This window comes from Manis javanica, chromosome 1, assembly GCF_040802235.1.
Source record: "Manis javanica isolate MJ-LG chromosome 1, MJ_LKY, whole genome shotgun sequence".
NCBI lineage: Eukaryota > Metazoa > Chordata > Mammalia > Pholidota > Manidae > Manis > Manis javanica.
In genome coordinates, this window is record NC_133156.1 from 189,025,952 (window position 1) to 189,051,323 (window position 25,372).

The 25,372-nt window shown below is 37.9% G+C and overlaps 1 protein-coding gene across 5 annotated transcripts in view; it reads left to right on the top strand.

Moving 5' to 3' along the window:
- Positions 1-22,803: 22,803 nt before the first annotated feature.
- VPS54 (VPS54 subunit of GARP complex) overlaps positions 22,804-25,372 on the top strand; it is a 113,237-nt gene continuing 110,668 nt past the window's right edge. For 4 of the 5 annotated variants that reach the window (XM_036996646.2, XM_017673991.3, XM_036996647.2 and 1 more), the window contains exon 1: positions 22,808-23,290. The gene's annotated coding sequence lies outside the window, so the exon portion shown is untranslated. Of the gene's footprint in view, positions 23,291-25,372 lie in introns of all 5 variants that reach the window. The other variant, XR_005055428.2, reaches the window with a different exon arrangement.

Below are 25,372 nucleotides of genomic sequence, written 5' to 3' on the forward strand. Positions count from 1 at the left end.
CAGGTTCCAGGGTCCCTGCTCCTCTTTTCTGTGTTACAAAACCAAACTTAGCTTCAGGTCCTAGATAAATCACCAAATCACCTGACACCTGTATCAAACAAAAGCTATGAAACCAAAAACAATTTTGCATTAAGGAAGTTTAACTTTTCCTTCTCTCCCAGGGAAAGGCTGCCACCTGCTGTAATACATTAGCACTGGGCTTTCCCAAGGTCACTGAACAACCACTTGTATGAAAGTATTAAATGCGCAACGCCACCTGCCTTCACCTCTGTGTGTCAGGAGTGTAAAGAGGAGGCATTCCTCTTAATTCCTTGATGTAAGGGCAAAGAAGCAAACTTGCCTATGTGAATAGTGCTCAGAGGAATTGGCATCACTCTAACGCTGAGTATAAAAGCATCCTTTCTTCACCACTCCAGCAGCCCTGTTTTTCAGATTAGTTCATAGTAACCTTCATAAAATCTCTGCTGTTAAAGGCTTATTACTTCCTTGATCCCTCTAATTCTATGGATCTTTAATCTTCATGGCCCTGGCAAGTCTTTGGTAGGTGGAAGGATGAGAGGAGAATAAAAATTGATAGTTTTCAGGGCAGCACTCTGACTTTCTGCAAAAATCCCAAAACTCAGTGGAATACTCTATAGTGACGAGAACATGCTATATCCATGACATGGATGAATCTTATGAGCACATGTTGAGTGAAGTAGGCCAGACACCAAACAGTATGCTACTATATATATATATATATATATATATATGTAAAGTTTGTAATGTAATTCCACGTATACAAAGTTCAAACACAAAACTAGTTGAACTTTACTTTGGGGGTAGGGCAGTGTTGGGGTTCAGGACACACTACTCCAAAATATGGCACCTTGGCATATTGAATATTTTAAGCTGAAGGAATCTGAGAAAATAGCAGAGCAAGGTTACCCTAAACTCCTCCCATCCCCCACCCCCACTTCTCTGAAACAGGTCATAAAACTGTCTTGTGAGAGGTGCCCTCCCTATACCTGGAGGAAAGGTCACATCCTTATCTTGGAAGGCAAAGCGACACCGACAAGAATCCTAACAGGCCTTACTAAGCTTCCCCAGCTGACTACAACTACCTCCCACTCCTAACCTATCCTAGCCTCTGTGCGCACTCCTCATCGAATCTAGCATAAATACACAGGTCTTCCCCCTTTAGGTCTTCACTTCCTAGTGAAGGGGTCCATGTTGTAAATCTTACACTAAATCAATTTGTATGCTTTTCTCCTGATGATCTGTCTTTGTCAGTTTATATTCGGACCCAGTCAGGGATCCTAAGAGACTTGAGGAAAACCTCTCCTACCCTACAATATTAGCCTGGAGAGGACAAAAAGGGGGCTTCTGGAATACTGGTAATGTTCTATTTCTTGACATGAGATACAGTTATATGAGTATTTTCATTTTGTGAAAAATAATTGAGCCATAAATTTCAATGTACATATGTTATACATCAATAAAAAATCCTCAGTTTTGAGAGAAGCATACTAAAGTATTCATGAGTGAAATAATCTGTGTTGTTTGTTTTAGAAAACTTCAGAAAAAATGGTTAGGTATAGGAGAGATAGAAATAAAAATAGATAGAAATAAAAATACAGAATCTAATCATTTTTTAAGCTGTGTGATAAGTATATGGAAATTCATTATTCTGTTCTACTTTCATGTATTGGAATGCTTTTATAATAAGAAGTTTTAAAAAATCATGGGTGGAATTTTAGTCTTAGGGTGAAGAAGGATGTAAAAGCCAAAAGTTAAAAGTGAAAACAATGGCAATGGCTTCAACGTCCATTCTAACCCCCTTCCTCCCTGCTTTTCATTGTAAAGGCTGTAAAGTGACATGCTGGCATTGCTGCCCCCTGGCACGGAGCCTGTCTATATGATGTAATGCTGGTTATTGAAATGTAGGCAGAAATCATACATTATAGCTACACACATAACTAATACAAATCAAAATAACAATGAGGTGTCATCTATTCTTCACCTATTAGATTGACAAAGACCAAAAAGTTTGTTAATACTAAGTGTCATTGACAGTTTGAGGACACAATTGTTCTATGCTATTGGTGGAAATATAAGTTCATATAAAGTCTTTTGAAAGAGTAGTTTGGAACTATCAAAATTCTCTTGAAGGCAAAATCAATGTCTGAGTGGTGAGAGGGTGGAGAGAAAGGAGGCAGTGGGTAAAAAAGTGTGCATAGAGTCAAAGTTGATTAATTAAATGACTGACTAAATATGGAGGAAAGGTTCCAAAAGCACTAGCGACATTAATAGAAATAGGGAGTCAGGAAGAGGCACTCTTTTGGGCAAGCACATAAATAATTAAGTTTGGGTATTAGTTTCTGTTACATCACAATGAAGGCAATTTTTGTAGTCCCTCTAGATCTACAGTCTAGGTGTTAAGACATATGCTTATATAGAAAAGTAATAGTTTTATTAAGTAGTAATTCAGGAATTCAATAGGAATTGTACTGTAATAATACTATAAGTAGGACCCACTTAAAGAAAATGTACTTCAAATAATGGTTAGGAATTTTTTCCCCTTATCCAACCGGCAAAGATTTGAGACCAAACAAAAAAAACATAGGTTGGCAAAGATTTAAGGAAATGGATACTTGTCCTACATGCTGGTAGCAGTATAAGTGATTACAACTTCTGGAAGACAATTTTACAACATACAGCAAAACCTAAAAAATGTTAGGCCTTTTGAGCTATCAATCCCAATTAGGATTGAAATATGTAATCCCAAATAGGAATCCCAAATAGGAAGAATATGTAAATATTTTAAAATTATTTTTTGTTTTTTTCACCCAAGCAATACATACATATGGTACTAAAAAATAATAAATTGTTCTAAAAGACTTATATGGAAATATGGTGGGGCCACTGCTCTCTTACCTGTACTACTCTTGAGAGGCCACCGCTTCCAACTTATGGCTGTTTTATCTATTATTTACTTCTTTATGTTTAAATAATTCATTTTTGTGATTTATCAATTGAAGGCATCATCTACTGACATCCTCTTATGGTAGTTGAAGGTTTAGCTTTTTCTCAACCTACACCTCCGCTTCCATTCCCTATCTCCTCCCTCTATAGTTTCATCACAATCTTTAAATGTCACATGGTAGGACTTTTTTAGCAAAAATATCATAAGGCAAAAATGCTTTAATTAATTCAGTAGTCAGTATTTATATAATTATGACTGTGTGAAGATCTTCAAATGTCAAATGGCTAGCAATATTTTTTTCCAAACTTCCAAATACAAAACCACAAAATAATCAATCAGTTTCATTTTCTCCCTCTTAAAAAAAATTTCTTTTTTTTTTTTTTTTTTGGTCTTCTTAATGTAATTAGGACTGGCTATGCCCTAGGTTTTGAGCATGGTTGTTGTCCCTCTAAGACTCCTCTTATCATTCCCTAGGTTAGCTCTCCATTTCTGGGACTCTTTGTCTTCTTTCTTGGTTGACTGTCTTATGTTCTGAAACAGTGATTTCCTAAGGAAGGGTACAGGAGACATAAATTTTTGAGATCTTGAATCTCTGAAGATGTCTATTCTACCCTCACACTGTGTTGATGGTTGGATATAAAATTCTTAGCTGACCATAATTTCACTTCAGAATGTTGAAGATAATACACTACTGTTTTCTAGAATTGAGTGATGCTGTTGAAAAGCCTGAAGTTACTGTTTCCTCTTCCTTTCGATACAATAATTTCTCCCCCTCTTTGGAAGCTTTTATGATATTTATTCTCAGTGCTCTGATATTTCATTTTCATGTTCTTGTTATAGGCCTTTTATCATTCAGTGAGCTGGATATTTTGACCTAGAGATTCATTTTCTTCATACCATATAAATTTTCTTGGATTTCATCTGCAGTTTTTTCTCCTTCATTGTTGTTGCGTGCTCTCTGGAGCTGTAACTAGCTGAACAATTGAATTTCTATTTGATTTTTTTTAGTCTCTTACCTTTTATTTCTGATTTTCCATCTCTTTGTCTCTCTGTTTGATTTTTTGGGAGATGTCTTTAGTGTTCTCCTCCTGATCTTCTTTTGGACTTTTTCATTCCAGTAATCATGTTTTTAATTTTCAAAAAAATTTTAAAAAGGTTTTTCCTGCATTCTGCATCATCTTTGTTTCCTCTGAGTATCGTTTATTACCTCTGTTGTTGTGAGCTTTGCTTGATTGTCTGGTGAGTCTTGGATCTCTTGTTTTTTTTTTTGCAAGTGAGAAAAATCAACTAAAAAAGTTAAATATAAAGTCCTTGCTAAGGTGATGGGGACAAGTCAAAAGGTGGGCTTCTCTTAGGGTGATCAGTTGATATACTCTCCTTTTTATTGACAGATTACCAAATGCCACTTTGTGAAAATATTTTTTTCTGAGGCTAGTTTCCTCACTAAAGAATCCTGTCTTAAGCAGTTTGTGAGAAGGTATAGACACAGACCTGAGTAACATTTGAGTCATTACTATTTACTGACCCCATTTGTATATTTAGGTTGGTATAACCACAGAAATTCAGGTTCCATGCCTGTAACATGTATATCCACATAAAAAAATAGTCAGGAAATACATATACCAAAATTTAAAAGCAGTTACCTCTTAGTGTGGATTTATGGGTGATTTTCATTTTCTCCTTTTTTTACAAAGTTAATTATGTGATTTTTAAAAACTATTCAAGAAAAAGCAAACCATAAGAAACAATCCAATTTTTTAAATGGATGAAAAACTTCAACAGGTATTTCACCAAAGAAGATATATGGATTGCAAATAAGGACATGAAAGGATGCGCAACATCTTTGGTCTGTAGGGAAATACAAATTAAAACCACAAGGGGATACCACTACATACTCACTAGAATGACTTTTAAAATAGAACTAAAATACCAAGTGCTGCTTAGGAAGCAGAGTAATTCTCAAACATTGCTGATGGGGATGCAAAATACTGCAGCAACTTTGGAAAACAGTTTGGCCCTTTGTATGAAGTTACATACTTACCATTTGACCAAGTAATTCCACTCCTGGATATATTTACCCAAAATAAATGAAAGTCTATGTTCACACAACAACCTGTATGTGCTTATTTATAAAAGACTTACTCATAACAGCCAAAACCTAGAAACAGCCCAAATGCCCTTTAACTGTAATACCTCTATACCATGGGATACCACTCAGCAACTAAAAGAAATGATATTAATACACCAACACTATGGATGAATCGCAACTGCATTATGCTAAATGAAAGATGCCAGATTCAAAAGGCTATATTTTGTCTGATATCATTTCCATGACAAAACTATAGGGACAGAGAGCAGATCAGTGGTTGCCAGGGGTTTAAGGTGAGGGGTTTAACAAAGGGACAGCATGAGGGAATTTTTTGAGTGATGGCACTGTTCTGTCTCTTGATTATGTGACTCCATGCCTTTGTTAAGAAATATGCACCAAAAAGAGCACATATTTTCATCATATGTAAATGAATATTTTTAAAAAATCAAATTGTGTGTTAAAATCACAACAAAATACTTTAATGAGAAGGTAAGTATTTCAAAAGGATCCTATACATGGTTCCTTTAAATAGCAAGACCCCTCCGGCATGACAAAATTTATAAAATTAATTCACACAAACATTTTTAGAACGTATCTATTATATGCTGTCAATACTGGCAATGCTTAGCTGGTGAAGTTATAAGAACTGCATCTTTAGTGTTTGAAAGATAAGACATTAATTAAAGAGAATCTAGATAAGAAAGTTACAGCAATGTAACTCCATCCCTCCTATTCTATTCATAAACACATATTTACAATTATTTACAAATATTTGTTAGTTGCTGTAAGTCCAGGGAGAGGAAATACCAGGGCAAAATACCTCTAAAACTGAAATCAGTCAAAGGGAGAAATAAAGTTTAAAATCCGTTTTTGCTTACAAACTGCAGTCTGGGCCCTTCTCTCTTTCCTGCTCCAGCAGAAGCAAAACCGGCCCTCCCCCTGACCTCTCAGGTACAGATAAGCCCTCCTTGCCCAGGCAATTACCCATGGATATGGAGAGGAACTTCTCTCCATCCCTGAAGAATGATGCAAATGCACTAAAGCCATACTTCTTTCCAGCTCTGAACATCTATTGATATGCAGATATACTAAAGCCAGGTGAGATATTCCAGAAATATTACAATTTTACCCACAGTTGCTTACTATATGTAAGAAAGAAATGATAATGTAGAGAATACAGATAAACCATGAATTTTATGCTTAAGGTCTAGGAGGGAAAACAAGCTGCATAATACATATTTATCTCAAAAGGCAGAAAATGGTGAGCACAGCACAGAGAAGTTAAATGTTTACCATCTGACCAAGTAATTCCACTCCTGGATATATTTACCCAAGAGAAATGAAAGTTTATGTTCACACAAAAACCTGTGTGTGTGTATTTATACTGTAGTGTAGTACTGAGGTCAGAGGTCACTTCCTGGATTAAACTGCATTTTAAAAAAGTTTTTTGAAGAAGAGGTAGAATTTGAATATGCAGAGTTGGGGGTGGGGAGGTAGAAAGGGGCAGAGGGAAGGTAATCCAGGAAATGGAGAAAAACCAAACCAAACAAAAAGAAACTCAAAGACTTTTTTTAAAACAAATAATGGGGAAGCAGCTGTGAACACACTATCATCATCATCATCTAAACAGATTTGACATACTGATCACTTTGCTACCATGTTAATTTGCTTTCACCCTTAGTTATTATAATAGCTATTACCGTGTTCTTCCAGCAGCACAGTCAGTGTTAGCCCTCAAGTTCTTGGGTTCTAATCACCTGAAACTTGATTTTGTTGAATTTGTCATTTCATGCTAACATGTGATTACTCAGTTAAAAATATGTATCTTGTTTCAGCCTTTTTTTCCATGCCTCTCTTTGCCATTGTGAATAGAACTCCTTTAAAAATACCACATGAAATTGTACTTATTTTTCGGCTATTTCCATTAATATTAAACTTTATTTTAAATTTTCTTGTTCTTGTATTGTTCAACCAGATTAAAATGAGGAACAGATCAATTTTATGTGTCCTTTGTAATTGCAATTTTCAGTACCTCAATCATATCCCTTTATACTCTATCCTCTTTTGCAGGCTAAATAATCACTTTGAGTCAGTTGCTGCAGTGAAACTTGAAACCTGATCATTGAAGAAGCCTGCAATTTAGCAGAAAACAGGGCACACAAGGTCTTCTGCTCCAGCTGTTCATTGAGGATTCTGATCTCTTTTTGAAAATACCCTCACATTTCTAGTTAGCTTAGTTGCTGTATATCTTTCCTTATCAAGTTTGTGAAATTGTTGTTTTGTAAGGAATATTATACTTAACCACAACTCCTAGTCAGCTCACTATAGTCTCATATACTGCTTAACCACAGTTGTGGGAAATGACATGAGCAGGTTACATGAGTTTTCTGGCTAAACCCTTTTATCTGTCTATTGGGATTTTGAGTTGATTCATTTCTGAAAATGATACTGTTATTGAGAGGAGGACACATGATGCTAGTTGCTGTTTTGAATGCACCCCTGATAATATTTTGTTGCTGTCATCATTTGTTTCTACTAAGGGCAAATCCTTTCTCTTTCTCTCTCTCTCTCTCTCTCCCCTGCTCTCTGCTTAATGTGTATGTGTGTAATTGGAGGTGCCAATTAATGCCAGTTAATTGGGTTCTGGTTAATTTGAGTTTTAGCAGACCAAACTACCTCAGCTCTAGAAACACCCAGAATAAATACCCTTATTTTTCTCCTCATAGTCACTAGTCCCTTCTAAACTAAAAAAAAATGTTATTCACAAAGCTGTATCTTCAAACTATTTGTGAAATCATGTTAACACCGATCAAAAGCCCCTTCTGTTCTTCAGTTTGCCAACATAATATTTGGTGGTTCTGAATACACAAGATCCCTTTGAGTATATGTAAGGGAGAATACGACGGACTATGGGATATGAGGAGGATATGTGATACAAGGGAAGATTTAAGTGATTTGCTGCACTATGCTAAATCCTATATAGCAAGGGAAATGGGTGGCATACTAAAAAGACATCACCACCACCATTAATTCATCCAGTGATATTTTTTTAAGTCTAATACATGCAAGTCACTGTACTAAGGGCCATGGAGAGGACAGCTATGGTGCAATAGTCTAATATGGAAACTAAGATGTCCTCTAATAGCTTGAACAGGAGTTAGTGTGTTATAAACGCCATGTCCATGGTTCAGGAGATAAGCGATATGCCTATTGAGAGGAGGAGGATGTCACTTCTGGCTAAATGATAAGGGACCATTTCATAAAAGAGATGACAGCTGATCCTTGAAGAAGGATAAAATTTTAATAGGCAGATTTGGCAGTCTGGGAAAAACAAAGAGGCAGGAAAATCTAAGTCTGTTCAGGGACTGTGAAGAAAGATGAATGAATGTGACTAATGACACAAAGGCTTAGAAAGGCATGTAGGATCCAATTAGGTAAAAACTTTTGCAAGATGGAGTTTAAACCTTATTACAAATAAATTAACATTTATTTGACCAAGGCAGTGGTCAAGAGCCCAGATTTTGGCATCAGATAGATTCAAGCTCAAATTCTGACTCCTCTTACTGTGTGTGACCTTGAGCAAGTCACTTACCTTACCTCTCCAAGCCACAGGCTAATCTCTATTTTACAGGCTGTTATCAGGATTAAGTGGAACTGGGATATAATTATGATGCACTCATTCATTCAGAAAGCATTTTATTAACCCTGCACTGTGCATGCTCCAGACAATGAGCTTTGTACTGGTGATACAGAGGCAAAGGCCAAAGCCCTGTCTTCAAGAAACACATGAGGCAATGGGAAAGACAAGTAAGTAAACTAGAAATTACAAAACAGTGTATGTGAGCACCGAATCACACAAGTGAGTAACTCAGATCAGGGAGGAGGATGGTAAAGCTACCAGAGGAGACAGCCCTGAGGCACATGACAGGAACCTTAAAGGTAGGTAGAAATTATTTTCCAAGGTCATTTTCTTATTAATCTTTGTGTTACACTGTAGTTTCTCCCAGAAATGAACATCTAAAACTCTAAATGGACTTCTGTTGTTAATTTTCATTTGTTTGATTGATTATTTTGAACTTATTTCAAAGCCACAGAAATAGAGGTGGAGGAGTTGTGCGGGAGACTACCCTATTTCTCAGCTGACAAAAGGGAAAAAATAGTTTATTTGCAATCACGTTAGCAGTGGGAGAAGTAAGCAAACCGAATCACTGCAATATGCATGGTAAAATGAAAGAGATTAAAGGGAAGTTGACCTAACATGGAGTAGCAAACCTGGGTTTTCCCTTGCACAAGACCCATTGTAGACATTTGCTGGGTTTTCAGTCCACATTTATTTTCTCTTCTGAAATGGGGTCCCAGTGTTACTTTGTTTTGTTTTGCTTTTTCTGGAGAACCACATCTTTCATCATTCTTATTTTACTGTTCCGGTGAAGTCGACTCATTCCACCCTGCTTTCAGGGTTGGCTGTGATTCAGGACTGGCCATTTAGAGCCTCAGACTGGCTGCAGTGGTTGGGAAGGGTGCATCACTGAATCAGAGCCAGACAGAGGACATCTGGGACTTTTGCTGAACTGTAAGTATGCCTGGGCTTCTACTGGTTTGAACTTGGGAAGTTGTAGAGTAGGAACTGCTGGCAGCCATCTTCCTACCACGTCCCACCACTTTGAAGCCTGAAACTGAAGCCAGCCAACATGGAGTAGAGCAGGCATCCTCACAGTAGTCCATGAGGGCAGGAAGGTTGACTTTATTTTTAAATATTTTTTTTGATATGATCACTCACATACAAAATTAAAATGTGCAAAATAAATGAGAAAAAAGAATTATTACAAAATGAATATACATATTAAATTATCACCCTGATCAAGAAATAGAACATTACCCCCTCATATTCCTCCCACTCACTGCCCCCTCTCTCCTCTTGACTATTATTATCATCATTTTGAGTTTCAAATTTTATAAAAGTGTAATTATATACTATTCACTCTGTGTGTCTGGCTTCTGTCTTTCAACATTATTGTAAATATCATTGATGAACATACACATGCATTTCTATTGGATATATTCCTAAGAGTAGAATCACTAGGTCATAAAGTGCATGGATGTTCAGCTTTAGAGGATATTGCCAAATTATGTTCCAAAGTGATCATATCAGTTTACTCTCCTATCCTGGTATTACCTGTTGCTCCACATCCTAGGCAACATTTGAAGTTTTCAGTCTTTTAAGTGTGAATATGTAGTACATCATGCTGCATTTTACCAATAACTAGTGGGACTAAGTACTTTTTCATATGGTGATTTGCATATCCTTTTCTGTGAAGTGCCTGTTCAAGTGTCTGGCCCATTTTTCTATTGAGTTACCTGTTTTTTTTGATTTGTAGGAAGTTTTAAAATATTTTATCTTTAGTTACTATTCTAATACCATGCCATATTATGTTGTAATTTTACAGAAAGCCTTGGTAGCAGGTAGGGTATGTCCTCCTACTTTGTTTTTCTTTTTAAGAGTGTTTTGGGCTAATCTTGGCCCTTTGCATTTCCATATACATTTTAGAGTCAGGTCATTATTTTTTACAAATAAACCTGTTGGAATTTTTATTGGGATTGCATTGAATCTATAAATTAATTTTATAGATTGGAGAGATGGACACATTTACATAGAAACTTCTAATCCATGAACAATATTGTCTTGCCAATGGGTTTCAGCCCTGGGCAAGTTCACTATGAATTCAACGTGACCAAAGAAATGACAGTAGAACGTTCTTGGAGTGAAAGGGTTTATACCCAACTTTATTTCCATAGTGGCAGGTTGATCACTAGAATCCCATCCACTCAGTGCGAGTCTGCATGCAGCAAGCTGGTCTCTGCCTCTGGGCCTCTCTACCTGTGCAACCATCTCAATCTTTGTCTTCAGCGCTGCCACCACTCTGTCTAGTTTCTGCTCTCCTGCAGCCTTGAGGCTGTGCCACCGTGTCCCCAAGAACACTGGTCAGGGCTCTTTATATAGAGTCAATAATGAAGTATTGCCCATATGTGTGTAGTGAGCTAGCCAACCAGGGCCAAGTGAGAATCCTGGCCACAGGAACCTTCACTTTATCCACAATATATTTCCATTTATTTAGGTTATCCTCAATTTCTTGGAATAAAGTTCTATAGTTTTCTATGTAAAGGGTTCTTGCATTCTATCATTAGATTTATTTCTAGGTATTTGATATTTCTGTGCAATTGTAAATGGTAACAAATTTTTTAACTTTCTGTTTATTGCCGGTATATAGAGAAACAATTGAGTTTTTGTATGCTGGTTCTGTATGTTGTTTTTCTACTGCTGTATAACAATTTGTCACAAACTTAGCATCTTAAAAAGCAAATTTATTCTCTTACAGTTTGTATGAATCAGTAGGCTAGATATGAGTTAGCTGGGTTATCTGCTCAAAGTCTCAGTAGGCTGAAATAAAGGTGTCAGCTGGACCTATGATCTCTCTCAACTAAGGGTCCTCTTCCAAGCTCACTGATTATTGGTGCACTTCAGTTCCTTGCAGTTGTAGGACGAGGTTCCTCTTTCATGCTGGCTATCATCCAGCAGCCACTCTCAGCTCTTATAATCCACTGCAATTTCATGTCATGTAGTTCTCTCTGAAACAGTGTTTTGTTTCTTCAAAGCCAGCAGGAGACTATTTATCTTGTTTCACATATGTCTGATTTCTGACATCTCTGACCTGTAAAGTCTCTTTTTAAAGGGCTCACCTGATTAGGTAGGGCCACCAGGATCGTCTCCCTTTCGATTAATTCAAGTCAACTGATCTTAATTACATCTGAAAAACTTCACCTTTACCACATACCATAACTTAATCAAGCAAATATCTTCATATTCACAAGTACACCCACATTTAAGGTGGGGATTACATAGAGCAAGTACATTAGGGGACGGGAATCTTTGGAGATGACTTAGAATTCTACCTACCACCCTTGTATCTAGCAATCTTCCTGGTTAATTCTAGTAACATATCTATAGACTCTTGGAGATTTCCTAATACAGTTATATTACTAAATATAATAACAGTTTTATTTCTTCCCAATTCTTATATAGTTAAAATTTATTTTCCTTAACTTATTGCACTGTCTAGAATCTCTAGTACAATGCTGAAAAGAAGTGGGGAAAGTGGGCTACTTGCCTTTTGTATCATATCTCTGGTGCTTAAAATAGAGCATGAAACATATAGCTTTATAATAAATATTTTTAGACAAATAAATAGATGACAGCAATGGGAAAAACTGGTTCCTGCTTAATCGTTTGAGCCTCTAAATCCTACCATGTCCTAAGTCATCCCTAATCATGGACTTTTTAGTGACATGGGGCAAAAAGTTGTCCCCATCCTTTTTTTGTTTTCTTTTTGCTTAAACCAGATATTTTTTTGTCAAGTTCAATCAAAAGTTTGAAATGATATTAGATATCCTGACCTGCAGAGTAATATGAGTGAAGTTACTTGGGAGAAAATTGATCATGCTTAGTGGTGTTACTTTTCCTTTTCTTTTGGAAGAGCACTTCTGGGAATTCAAACATGTTCAAATATCTACCATATCAAGAAAATCCTCCCTCATATCCACTTCCACCTACCAATCCATCTACTTTATCTTCTTTTTTCTTCCAAGTAAGCTTCTAGAACAGTTTGTTCATCCTTTGTTCTCTCCATATAAGTCTTCAACTCATCATAATTTGCTTCCAATTCTACCATCTAAGAAATTTTTCTTGCTAGGACCAATAGTGAGGGCCATGTTGCTAAATCTAGTGGACAGCAGATATCTTATTTACCATGGTCAACAACTCATAGCTTCTTCCAAAAAAATTACTTCTTTTGTCTTCTGTGACCCCTTACACTCCTGACATTCCTACTATTTCTCTGGCTCCTCTTTCTAGTCTCTTCTCATTGTTTTTCATCCTCTCAGGAGCTATTCCATTAGCCAGAGGGATATGGTAACCACCTGGAATCAAAGCAGCATTCACTGGCACACATAAGTGAACCAGTTTAATTATAAAGACAAAGCCATTTATACATTTTGTTTGATACATGCTTGTTGTATGAATCTGTCACCAGTCACTGGCCCTCTTTCCTATCCATTCCTTCCCTTCTCTACTCTTCTCTCTATACTCTCTCTCTTTCTCAGGAATGTTATACACATCCATCCTTTCAATTATTAACCACATGATGACAACTTCTAAATTTATAACTTCATTCAGGTGTCTCATCTGAGTTCCAGACAAGTATACCTAACCACCTCCTTAACACTTCTAGGTAGTTATTACACAGACATCCCAAGTTGGACATGTCTATTACTGAATTTATGGTGTTTAAATCTTTTCTTCTTCCAATGTTTCATACCTCATTAAATGGTTCTACCATCCTCTGTGTTGCTCATGTCAGGAGCCTAGGAGTCATCCTTATATTGTTAAGAGTCATCTTTAACATCTACATCTTAGCACATAGTGGTGCAACCAATCAAGTATTGTCAATTCCGTCTACAGGATACCTCTCAAATCTGACTACTGCTCTTTGTCTTTACCACACCATCACCCTAGCCCAGCATCTGGATCACTCAGACACTATCTTAGTCAGATTGGGCTGCTGTAACAAAATATTGGGTGACTTAAATAACAGATATTTATTTCTCTCAGTTATGGAATCTGGAAAGTATAAGATGAAGATGGAAACACATTCCAGTGAGAGCCCTCTTCCTGGTTTACAGACAACTGCCTTCTCACTGTGTCCTCACATGGTGGAGAGAGAGAAAGCGACCTCTCACCTCCTCTTCTTTTAAGGACACTAATCCCATGACGGGGGCTTCACCCTCATGAACTCATCTAAACTTAATTACCTCCCAAAGGTTCCACCTCCAAATGCCATCATATTGGAGTGTAAGGCTTCAAAATATGAAACTGGGGGAAAGAGGCACATTCAGATATGCTTCTAACTGTCCATGTACATCTTCTCTTGGTTCTCTCTACTCATTCATTTTCCAGAGCAGTCAAAGTAGTCTTTTAAAACCATGCTTGTGTCACCTCCTTGCCCAAAGCCCTATCAAAGCTTATAATAAAGTTCAAACTCCAACATGACCTATAACTCCTTATATGGTCTGGCTTTGGCCTACTTCTGTCTCTTGCATGCTAACCATATTGGCTTTTCTTTGTTCGCTCCCCTTACCTAGCTCCTTTATACCTCAGAGCTTCTTGCTGCTGGCTATTTCCACTGTCTGGGACTCTTCACTACCACTATTCCCCTTCCTGGCCAACATCTGTTTATTTTTCAGTTTAAATGCTGCTTCCTTGGGCAGGGATTCTCTGTTTACCTGCATTAAGTTACACTCACCTTCACAAGCTCTCATAGCTTCTCTTACCTTTCCATGATGTGTCTTCTAACTGTTGTTGAACAATTCCTATAGTTATTTGTTTAGTGTTTCTCTTCTGTACTCCCTCTCCACCCACCCCAGATTGTCAGTGCTCTGAGATCATAAACTGAATCAGTCTTGCTTACTGGGACCCAAAAACATCCGTGATAAATATTCACTGTGTGTGATAGATTCTGGATGTCTATTTGAGAATAAGATGAGAGCAGGGTGTTAGGAATTGGTATAGAAACATTTTTCCTATCTTTTCACTATTATAAGAGCCTTAGGATCAGAATCAGAACATTGGTTCCACCATTAAGAGAAATCATGATTTTCTACAAAAATTAACCTCATTCTGAGACAAGTAGCGAACAAGTGAGGTAGCCTCTAACATACTGGGACAAAATGTAGGCAGCTCAGACAGGCAACAAAAATAATCAGCCAGACAGAGAGGAGAGCAATTTCTCTCTGGATGGCACTTGCCAGAGAGAGATGCTGACCACCTGGAATCAAAGCAGCACTCACTGGCACACATCAGTGAGCCAGTTCAATCATAAAGACAAGGTCATTTATATAAACTTTTTGTTTGCTCACTGATTTGATATATGCTCATTGTGGGGATCTGTGTAAAAAAACTGTCACAGTCTGATTTTCAGTTTGTAATAGGCACAAAAATACTTATGTTGTGTAAATGTGTCCTTTATGCTCACTTTATCATTTCTTTGGCTGTGCATACTGAACTGCAAAGTAAAGTTAGGATAAACTTAGAAGAATGGAAATAGGCTTTTGCATATTTATAAAGGAAGAATACACAGAAATAAGCTATACATTTTCTAAAATACTGCATTCTTGCCACCAAATGTGGGAACTATCTCTCAGATTTGTGAACTGGTAGAGAGTAGTTAAAATTATAAATGAATCTACATCGATTGTTTCCTAAGTTATTAAATACTTATTACCAGGCAAAAATCTTCCCTATGTTTTTTTTTTCTTACAAGTAATGAAAACCTTCATATTCCATACTTTAGAGAAAGCCTTAAATTTTCACTGGAGGAGAGGGGAAATCTGAAACTTTTGGAGTCACATAACAAGTAATTCCATTTTACATAATTCTTTGCTTTTTTGGTAATTTGTTGCTGTAGCATTTCCGCAATATACTGTGGGACAAATAACTCAGGACTGGAAGCCCTTAAATGTGGCTTCTGATTGGAACTCACTGCCACCACTAAAATGTTACCTGTCTCAGCCCCTTTGGACCGCTATTTCCTTGCCTGTCAAGTGAGAGACCTTTTCTCCTCCAAAAATCTTTGATTTTAACTGTGTTTTCTTTCTTTTGAGTTTATTATTTTGATTTATATAGATCCTTAAAAGCTAATAAATGAAAATATGGAAGGGGAAAATACTGTTCTAAATCTAAAGTTAGACTTTTGGAAAGAAGACTTTCAAATTGAAAACAGATCCTGATTAAGAACTTGATTTTATTAACACTCAAGAAGTCGTAAAAGTGAAGAGACTAAGGGGAGAAGATGGATATTTTACTTCCTGGTAGAATGGGAACCAAAATGACTGGACAATGGCATGCGAATTAAATGGCATTGTAATACATTTTGGAATCCAAAGAAAGTCCATTATATAACAGCAAATTCATTGTTATATTAGCCTTATATTTTGGATTATGTTGTGAAATTGTCCTGGTTTTATGATACCTAGAGGGTTCTTTTTTTGTTTTTTTTGGTCTCTATTTTGCTTATAAAGTATTTCCTCACTGTTTCTTTTTTCTCTATTTAAAAATATTACATAGTGGTGCAAGAATTTGTATTCCTGCTGCTTATGTGGTTCTTTCTGAGCGATGGCTAGTGTTGAGTCACATACCCGGTTGACTTAAGGTGATTCTTGAGGAAATCCCTTGAGGGGCCAACTATGGCTTCTGTTTTTCTGGAAATGTATGGCTTCTAAATTGCTCATAGTTTTCCTAGAAAAGTTTTAAATGAAATCTCTCTTTCCTAGAGAAGTTTTAAATGAAAATTTTTCCTAACATATGTTTAACCATTCTGTCGTTATAGTTCTATTTCATTATAGAAGTGCATCTTATAAAAATAATTTTTTATGGGTATTACCTAAAATACTCCAATTATAAAATAAGCCAAGACTATCATCTTTATTATAAATGTAACAAATAGTGGCTTTACAAAAATCTTGAGTCCTATAAGATATCAGTAACAAGTTGTTTTCAAGACATTAGACTAATTAATTGCTCATTCTGCATGGTGGATGGAAGAAAGTTGTCTATATTTATAAGTACCAGTTTGTCTTTCTCTTTCATTATTTCAATAAGTATTTATTGAGCTTTCAAAATGCACTAGGCACTGACTATTCCAGGTGCTGGGGGACAAAGTTTTAGACAAAATTCTTTGTCCTCATGGAACTTGAGGGTCTCAAGTAGGGAAAAAGCAGACAATAAATCAGTAAAACATATGGGGGAGGTTAGATGATAGTAAAGGCTAAGGAGAAAAATTAAGTGGAAAAGCAGATGAGGCGTAGTGTTGTAATGAAAAATATGGGTGTTATGGAATATCTCACTGAAATGTTAAGATTTGAATAAAGACTTGAAGGAGGTGAGGGAGTTTGTCACTTGGATATTTGAGGGGAAAAGCCTTCTAGGCAGAGGTGAGAGCAAGTGCAAATGCTCTAAGGCAAGAGCATGCGTGGCATGTTCCAGGAACAGTGAGAACCCAATGCACTTAGAGAAATGGGGGGAATAGGGGGAGATAAAGTTAGAGAGGTAAGAGTGAGATGAGATAATCTAGGGTCTTGTAGGACTTTATCTTCTACTATGAAAGAGACAGAGCCACTGGAAAGTTTTAGGCAGAGGAATGACATGATCTGACATAAGTTTTATCAGGATCAAGCCGACTATTGTGTTGAGAATAGACTGGTGGGAGACAAAGGCTAGGAGACTTCTACAGTAATTCAGGCAAATAGGGTCATTGCACCACACAGTACACAATTCCTCATTCACCCTGCAGTCTCTGTGAATAGTGCTTCCAGTAATGAGCAGTGTATAGCCCAAGAGCAGGTAGATGTGGGATATGGAAGACTCAAGTATGAAAGTATGATTTCCAGGTCATTCATTAATTTCATGAATTATTAATATTAATTATACCAAACATCAGTTTCTAAGGGGGAGTTTTCTAATTCAACAAGCATTTATTGAAAGTCGACTATGTATCACATTGTTCTAGATTCTGTAGGGATATTTTAAAAGTACAATAGCAGCAATCACAGAAAATCCTGTCCTGGAAATATTTATAACTTAGTTTGTTAGAGAAAACTGCCATAGATAAATGAGCCAAGTGAAACAATGAAAGAATAAAATGCTGTCTAAAGCAACATAAGAAAAAAATATGATAATGGGACTAATAAAATGGTACATATTTTGTACCATTCCTTTATGGAAATGGTCCAATTTGAGGATAATTTTACATTTGTTAGGATATGCTCATATTTCTGATTGCTATTCTCCTCTAATCTATTCAACAACTTATTCACTATTTTCTAATAGTAATATGACTCATGTGTTTCCTATTCAAAATGCTGGACTAGATATGCTCTATGATTGACACCTGCTCCAGAAGGAAGTAAATACAAGCCTCAGGTCTGAGGTAGGAATTACCTGTTTCATGTGCTCTTCTTTTGCTGGTGTCTTAGGTTGCATTCCTCACAGTTCGGTTGAGAATTCAAAACGTTACTTTCACCCCAATTCCTAGTTGTCTCATCTCTGACATACACTTTTTCATACCTTCTGACCATTTATCTTACTTACAGCCATTTGGCTTATGAGGAGTTTTGAGTTCTTGTGGCTTCTCATGCCTCACCTCACCCACCTCACTCATAGCCACGTCTTGCCTCTTCCTGTTCTGTGGTTTACATTAGCACAGCCTTCCTAATAATAATGAGATAATGATGGTTATGTATGATAGCTAATATTTTTAAGTACTGACTATGAGCTAGGCACTAAGCTATGCTATTTAAGTACACTTTAAATGTAATCCTCACAGCATGTCTATGAAGTGGGTGCTATCATTATCCCAAAAAGGAACAGAACTTTACAGAGTTTAACATGCCTAAGGTCACTCAGCCAGAAAGTGACAGAACTAGGATGCAAACCCAGACCCATGAGTACTACCATGCCATAACATGTCCCTTTTTGTACCATATGCGTAGTAAACATGATTCAGAGGGAGGAAAAAAAAAAGCCAATCTCAACGAAGTTCTCTAACCTCTTGAAGCCTTTATGTCTAATAATTATCTTTCTAATGTTATGGATTTATCATTTATGAATTTTGCCTACCTCATGTTGGAGATGACATTTGCAGTAAGTTCTATTTTCAAAAGTATTGATACTAGGGTTGGTTTTGCATGGTTCTAGACACAGATATATACATACACACATATACACATATACTCTGGACAAAGGCTAAAGAAGTAGCAGGTGAAATTAGAAATGCCAACGGGGACTTCTGTTCAGCTAAGATGAAAATAAAAGAGAAGAGGGAAAGAGGAGGGAAAAAGAAAACCAACAGGCGTTTATTGTTTTGTATGTTATCAGCTGCTGTGTTAAAATGATTATTTAATCTTTACAACAACTCTATTATTATCCTCATTTTGTATGGGAGAAAAATAAAGTGTGAAGTTGTTGCTCCTATTTGGCAGATGAAGAAACAAAGGATTAGAAACTGAGATCAAAATAACACGAAGTGTCAAAAGCCACGCTGAAAACCCAGGGTTAGCTAAATTCCAAAGTTTGTGAAATTAATCACTGCAGGTGGTAGACAGACTCTAGGGTAGCCCCCATGATTCCCACCTCCTGGTTCAGATCTTTGTATAATCCCCTTTCCTTGAGTATGAGTGAATCTTGTGGCTTGCTTCTAAACCATAGAATATGGCAAAAGTGATAGAATATCACTCTGTCTTCTAGCCAATTTACTTTGGAGAGTTGACAGACACTCCTTGCTGGTTTGATGAAGTAAGCAGCCATATTGGGACAATCTACATGACAAGGAACTATATGTGGCCTTTAGGAGCTAAGGACAGCCTCTAGGTAACAAGAAGCTAGACCTCTCAGTCCTACAACTGCAAGAAAAGGAATTCTGCCAACAACCCAACTGGCACTGGGAGCAGATTCTTCCCCAGTCAAACCTCCAGATGAGAACACTGCCTGACTGATGCTTTGATTTCAGCCTTATGAGACCCTGAGCAGACCAAGCTAAGCTGTCCCTGGAATTCACGACTCACAGAAACTGTAACATATAATTACGTGTTATTTTAAACTGCTAAGTGTGTACAAAGCAATAGAAAATTAATACACCACACTACCTTGGTTTTCCCTGTGCTTAGAGCACAGTAATTTCTTAGTAAATAGTAACTACTATTATCATGATAGTCAAAATGCTGTATCAAAGTCAAAGATAAATTTAACAGAGAAATTTAATAGAGTTAAATAATTGTTTCCAAAGTAATTGAGCAGCTGATTTAGAAAACAGACGATGGTATGTTGAAAACTTGTTTATTACTCCTAACAATCATACAGTGTATTATTATTATAATGTGGAATATTGTAAAATTTCTAGTGTGCTTATACCCACATATAGTTGTAATGTCTTATACAACAAAGTAAATGGGAAAGTTTTGCCCTTCCTACATTAAGATAGTCCTACATTAGATATGAAGAGATATTAAAACACAGTTTTGGGTTCCAATTCTATTATTATAAACTGGTTTTTAAACATTATAACATTTTAAAACAGCTTAAATATGATAGATAAAATAATTCAGGGCATTGGATCAAAAACCAAACCCTGATGAAACTACCATCAGCATAATCCTTTCATCTCATAAGTACATATGTATTTTGCTTACCAAAGATAATTTATACTGAATACACAATGTAATTTATATACTTAGCTATGGAGTAGGTTAGAGAACTTGAATGGGTTTCCATTTGATAGATTTAAGGTCTGCTGCTGTGGAAAAAAGAGGGGCAAGTGCTCATGTCTAAATTACAAAATAGTTTCTCTGATTGTTACTTTTATCAGTGCCTCCTTGCCCTTCTGCATTTATATTGGCATATGAATGTACAGTTTCTGTCAAATGAGTCATTAAAAATGATATTCATTGAGTAGTAGGTATGTTAACCTTGATACTGCCATGCACACAAATATGCACTGAACATAGAGTAAACATAAGCACAGGCCTTTTATAGGCATTACAGCATTAGAAAACTTGCCCATTCTTCTTATGAGAACATACGACCCTGTATGACCATCATCCATTCATAATTCTTAACAGGTTTAATAAATGTAATGATAAATACAGTGTTAGTAATATAGTGGCTAAATATTTTCTTCATATTTGCTTCTTTGGAAGTCGATGATGTCTCTGTTTTCCTTAATTTTCTGTCATCTGTGCTTTCTGAAAATGAACACTAAGAGTATATCTATGCATATTTACTTGTGATGTGGCTTTTCTTTCTAATACTGAAATGATTCAAGGGATAACAAATGAGTATGATTAATTAATTTGAAATTTTTCTACCTTTAATTACTTGTCTAGTTAAGTTTTTTTTTTTTGCTTCTGACAAACCTGATCATCAGGATTTACTTTTCTGTTTAGATTCATTATTATGAATTGTTCTTTGGAAAAGTAAAAGTAAACATCATGTCGGATCCCTGAAACTAAGCACAATACTCAAAGTGTATTTTCTTCCTATGGTATGTTATCTACAGATGGATATTGAGGAAAGCAAACCAGTCTGTCTTGTTCTAGTGCCTATAAAATACCTCAGGACTATTTTTTAATCCAAGTGCCAACTAGAGCAACTTGGAATCTTTTTTGGAACAAGGTGAGGTGTATAAATGTGAATACTTTTTCAAAGGCCAGACTGCCAGGTTTAAGGCAGCTTTTGAACTGTTGTTGATTTCCTTATGCATGTTCAAAATACAGGAACTTGCTAAATCCATTTTTTAGTATAATCTATGAACTGATTATAGACTTAAAGTGAAATTATTTTCCTCTCTGGCCTTAGATGAAATTTGGTGACTCTTTCCTTAATATTTTCAAAATATAAACTCATCTGGTTTTAAATGAGATTGGGGATTTAGGAAGATTTCTTTATTATTTTATAGTTAAATTTATATCATATTGGGGATTGATGTTCTTACTTTCCTTAATACAAAATTGCAGAGAATTGAATCTAGGAAAACATAATGTAAGACTTTCCTCTCAACTATTTTTGTTGCTTCTTTGTCTTTTGTCCTGCCCTTTCCCCAAGTTAGCTTGTTAGTGGGTAAAATATTTCAGTTATATTTGCAGTTTTCAGAGTGACTTCTTAGAAGTGAAACTTATATCAACTTTTTTCAGTATCCACTCTAAGAATTAGATTTTCACCTTTGATTTGTTAAAACACACTCTTACACATTCCTAAAACTTTGATATTTTTAGGCAAAGAAATAGTTTCAAAATTGAAAGAAATCTTCCTAAAATCAAGATATGACCACTCAAATGACTGAGGGCTCTTTTTTCTCTTTTTAGAAACATTCTGAGATGCTCTCTTCTTGTGGATTGTGTTTTATTGGATTGAGATTCCAAGCCTTGTGAAGCCAAGCTGAATTGGATTACTGCTAAGAATCACAAGGATGTATTAATAATACACACATATTTCAAGTATTTCAGTCAAATAGCAGGAATAACTGATTTAAACGGCAGAGAAGTATAAGTGCCTGGGAGGAAGGCCTGGAACTAGGGGATACCTTAGACGAGGACTTGGTGAGGGACGGCTTCAACAGAGACAAGGCCCTCTCTAGATTCCAGAGGGCTGTTGCGAGTGGGGGGATGACCTTCAACCTTTAAAATGACATTTATTTGGGAATCTCTGAACAACGTTCACTTTGAGGAGTTGAAAGGAGAGGTGGGGTGTTGTAGAAGTATCTACTTTAATAGGTCTTGGGTGACTCAGGGGCGTTTGGAGTCGGTTGGTTTGGGGGGTGGGCGGAGGGCCACGCTGAGGGATCACCGCCCAGTCCCAGGGAAGGCGGAAGGCGGCACTAGGTGTTCCTGAGAACAACTCGGGGTTGGGGAAGGGTTGTGGGGTAAAGTAGAGTTCAGCGTGGGTTTATGGGTTTGTTCGGAGGACTATTGGAGGAGGCGCGGGGGAGCCGCGCTGGGTTATTTCCCGCCCTGGGGGATGCCGGCAGCATCCGCGGCGCCCGCGCGGCAAATCCTCTACCGAGGCGGCGAGCGCTCCCCCGGCCCCGGCCCCGGCCCCGGCCCTCCCGCCCCAGCGGAGCCGCGCGGTGGATTGTGGGCTGGGGGCTGCGGCGGCCTCGCGGCGGCCTCCGGCGCTGTCTCCCGGACCTGGCCCGGCCGAAGCGGGCCGGCGGGCTGAGGGGAAGCAGTGGAGCAGGGAGCAGGGAGCAGGGGCGCTAGGGGTAGTGGTCGCGGCGCGGCGGCGGCGGCGGCGGCGGCTCCTGTGGAGGCCGGGGATGTGGGAGAGGCGGTGGCAGCAGCGGCGGAGGCGGCGCTGCGGACCCGGGGGAAACTGCTGGTTGACAGAACACCCGGGAGAGACGTGAGGGAGCCGCCGCTGCCGCCTCTCACCCCGGAGCTGGGCACAAGAGGGCGGCCCGGTGCTCCCGCGGCCGACGGGCCAGCGGGCGTGGGGCGCGGGCGGGAAGCCGGGCTTGGGCCCGGCCGGGCTCCGGGCGGCGGCGGCCGCGGAGCAGCAACCTCGGCGCGACGTGGAAGGCTGAAGGCGGCGGCGATGCACTAGGCCTCGCTCTAGGGAGGCTGCCCGGGACCCGCAGGTAGGTGTGGACCGGCCCGGTTCAGACCCCAGCGCTTCGCGGCCCACACTCACCCGGCCTCCTGTGGGGAGAGGGACCGGGACCCCACCCCTCTGTCTCCTCCCCGGCCCGCAGTGGGCAGTTTCGGTCAGAACTGACCGGTGCTTAAGCTTCCGTTCTCCTCTCGGCCACCTCCTCCTCTTCCTTTTCACTCACCCTCCGGGATCCGGGCCGGCAGCGGTGGTTCCCAGGTCCAGTTGGCGGCCTCAGAAGCGGCTGTCGCCCCGCTCCGGGATCTGGGCTCTGGAACTTCCACCACCCTCCGTAGATGCTGTTCCCAAACTTTCCCTCTTTTCCCAGCCGAATCCTTAGCCACCTTTTGAGCCCGCTGGAATAATTTAAATTTAAATAATTTATCTTGCTGGGGAAGGCTAATCCAAAGAATAACTCGGGTGTTTTGCAATTTGGCAGTTTAGCTCGCAATAATTTGTTCAATAATTTTCTTTAGTTCTGCTTCTTTCCATCTCTGCATTGAAGAGAGACAGGCCTCCCTTGTCCCCTGGTCGTTGACAAGGGAACTTTTTGCCTGCCCGTTATAATTAATCACTTTATTGGTTTGTCCATGTGCCGAGTTCAGGATGGTATTTTTAGAATTTTGGCTGACCCGGGTTGCATTCTGTTTTTTAATCCCCCTTTTAACCAGCTCTGTTTTTTTGGTCTTTATTGAGGCTCTCCTTACTGTTGAGGATTTAAATTATTCGCAGTGTTTTTCTTTTTAATTGGCTCCTTTTGATTCGTCAAACCCCAGGGCAGTCTTAATGGCAAATACTTTAGAAGGCAAGTGATACCATGATAGTATACTGAGAACTGTGTTACTGTGGTAACTTAAACTGCAGATTTTAATGGATATTTCAGGTTGACTTTTATAAATCTGATGGAGAGTTCAAATTGGAAAAGTGCTTTGAGAGCTTTAATGATTTCCAAGCAGTTATTATGGAACAGATGAAATGATGGGATTTCTATTGCAGTCATAGTCTGATTTCCTAGAAATAGGTATTACTTGATGGTTCATAGTGATCATTATTGCTCATGATAAGCTTTGGTAAAAATGATCAATATATGCAAATTGGGGTTTGGGGGATTAGATGTTTGCAATTGTGATTTTCCTATCTTTGAATTATGCTTTCATAACTTAAGAATTACAGAAAGACATTACAGTCTGAGGATCACTTTTTAAAAGAAATGAAAAATGACTTAATAATTTTCTTTATAAAGCGCATCACAACAGAAGACTGTCCATGTTTTGTTGTTGGTAGGGTGATGATATTCACATTTTGTTCTTGTGAAAGTATTGTTACTCTAGCATTTGAAACCAACATTGAAAACATATGAAATGTTTTTCATTGTTTTCAAATTATCCAGAGTTTACTAGGAAAGTTGATTAAATTTGCATTTTTTTTTTTCCAGAGAAGTTAAAATTTATTTCCGGACAGGTAGTAAGTTTTTATGTCAGAATTAAAATAAAATCTTAAATAACTCATGGAATTGGCAAACTTTACAGAGTTTGTTGTTAATCACTTTCCTTTTCTTATCAAAACTTGATTAAAATTTCCCTTTTCAGCTTTTAGCTTTTTACAACTTTGAATAAAAGTACACCTTTTAATTAAAGTGTAAAATTCAATGACTTTTAATATATTTACAGACTTGTGCAAACATCCTCATAACCTAGTTTAGGACATTTTCATCACCCCAAAAAGAAACCTACCCATTAGCAGTTACTCCCCAGTCTCCCCACCTCATCCCCAGACCTAGGCGACCATTATTCTATTTAAATTCCTTCTCAGTATTTGCCTATTATGGTTCATCCGTTCATACCTTCTTGAAAAGTTTTTCTTTTAAGCAATTTACATATTACAAAAATTTTTTTTTGAGTTGGAGAATAGGCACTTAACTGCCCACTGGTATTAATAAACAATGTTTTAAACCACTAACATACTGTTTGGTTCTACTCAGCATAGATTAATATAACCTGCGGAGAAAGAGAAACGTTAGCATGAATGGCTTCAGCAATCACAAAAGGTGGTCTGGTCAGCTGGGAGTCAA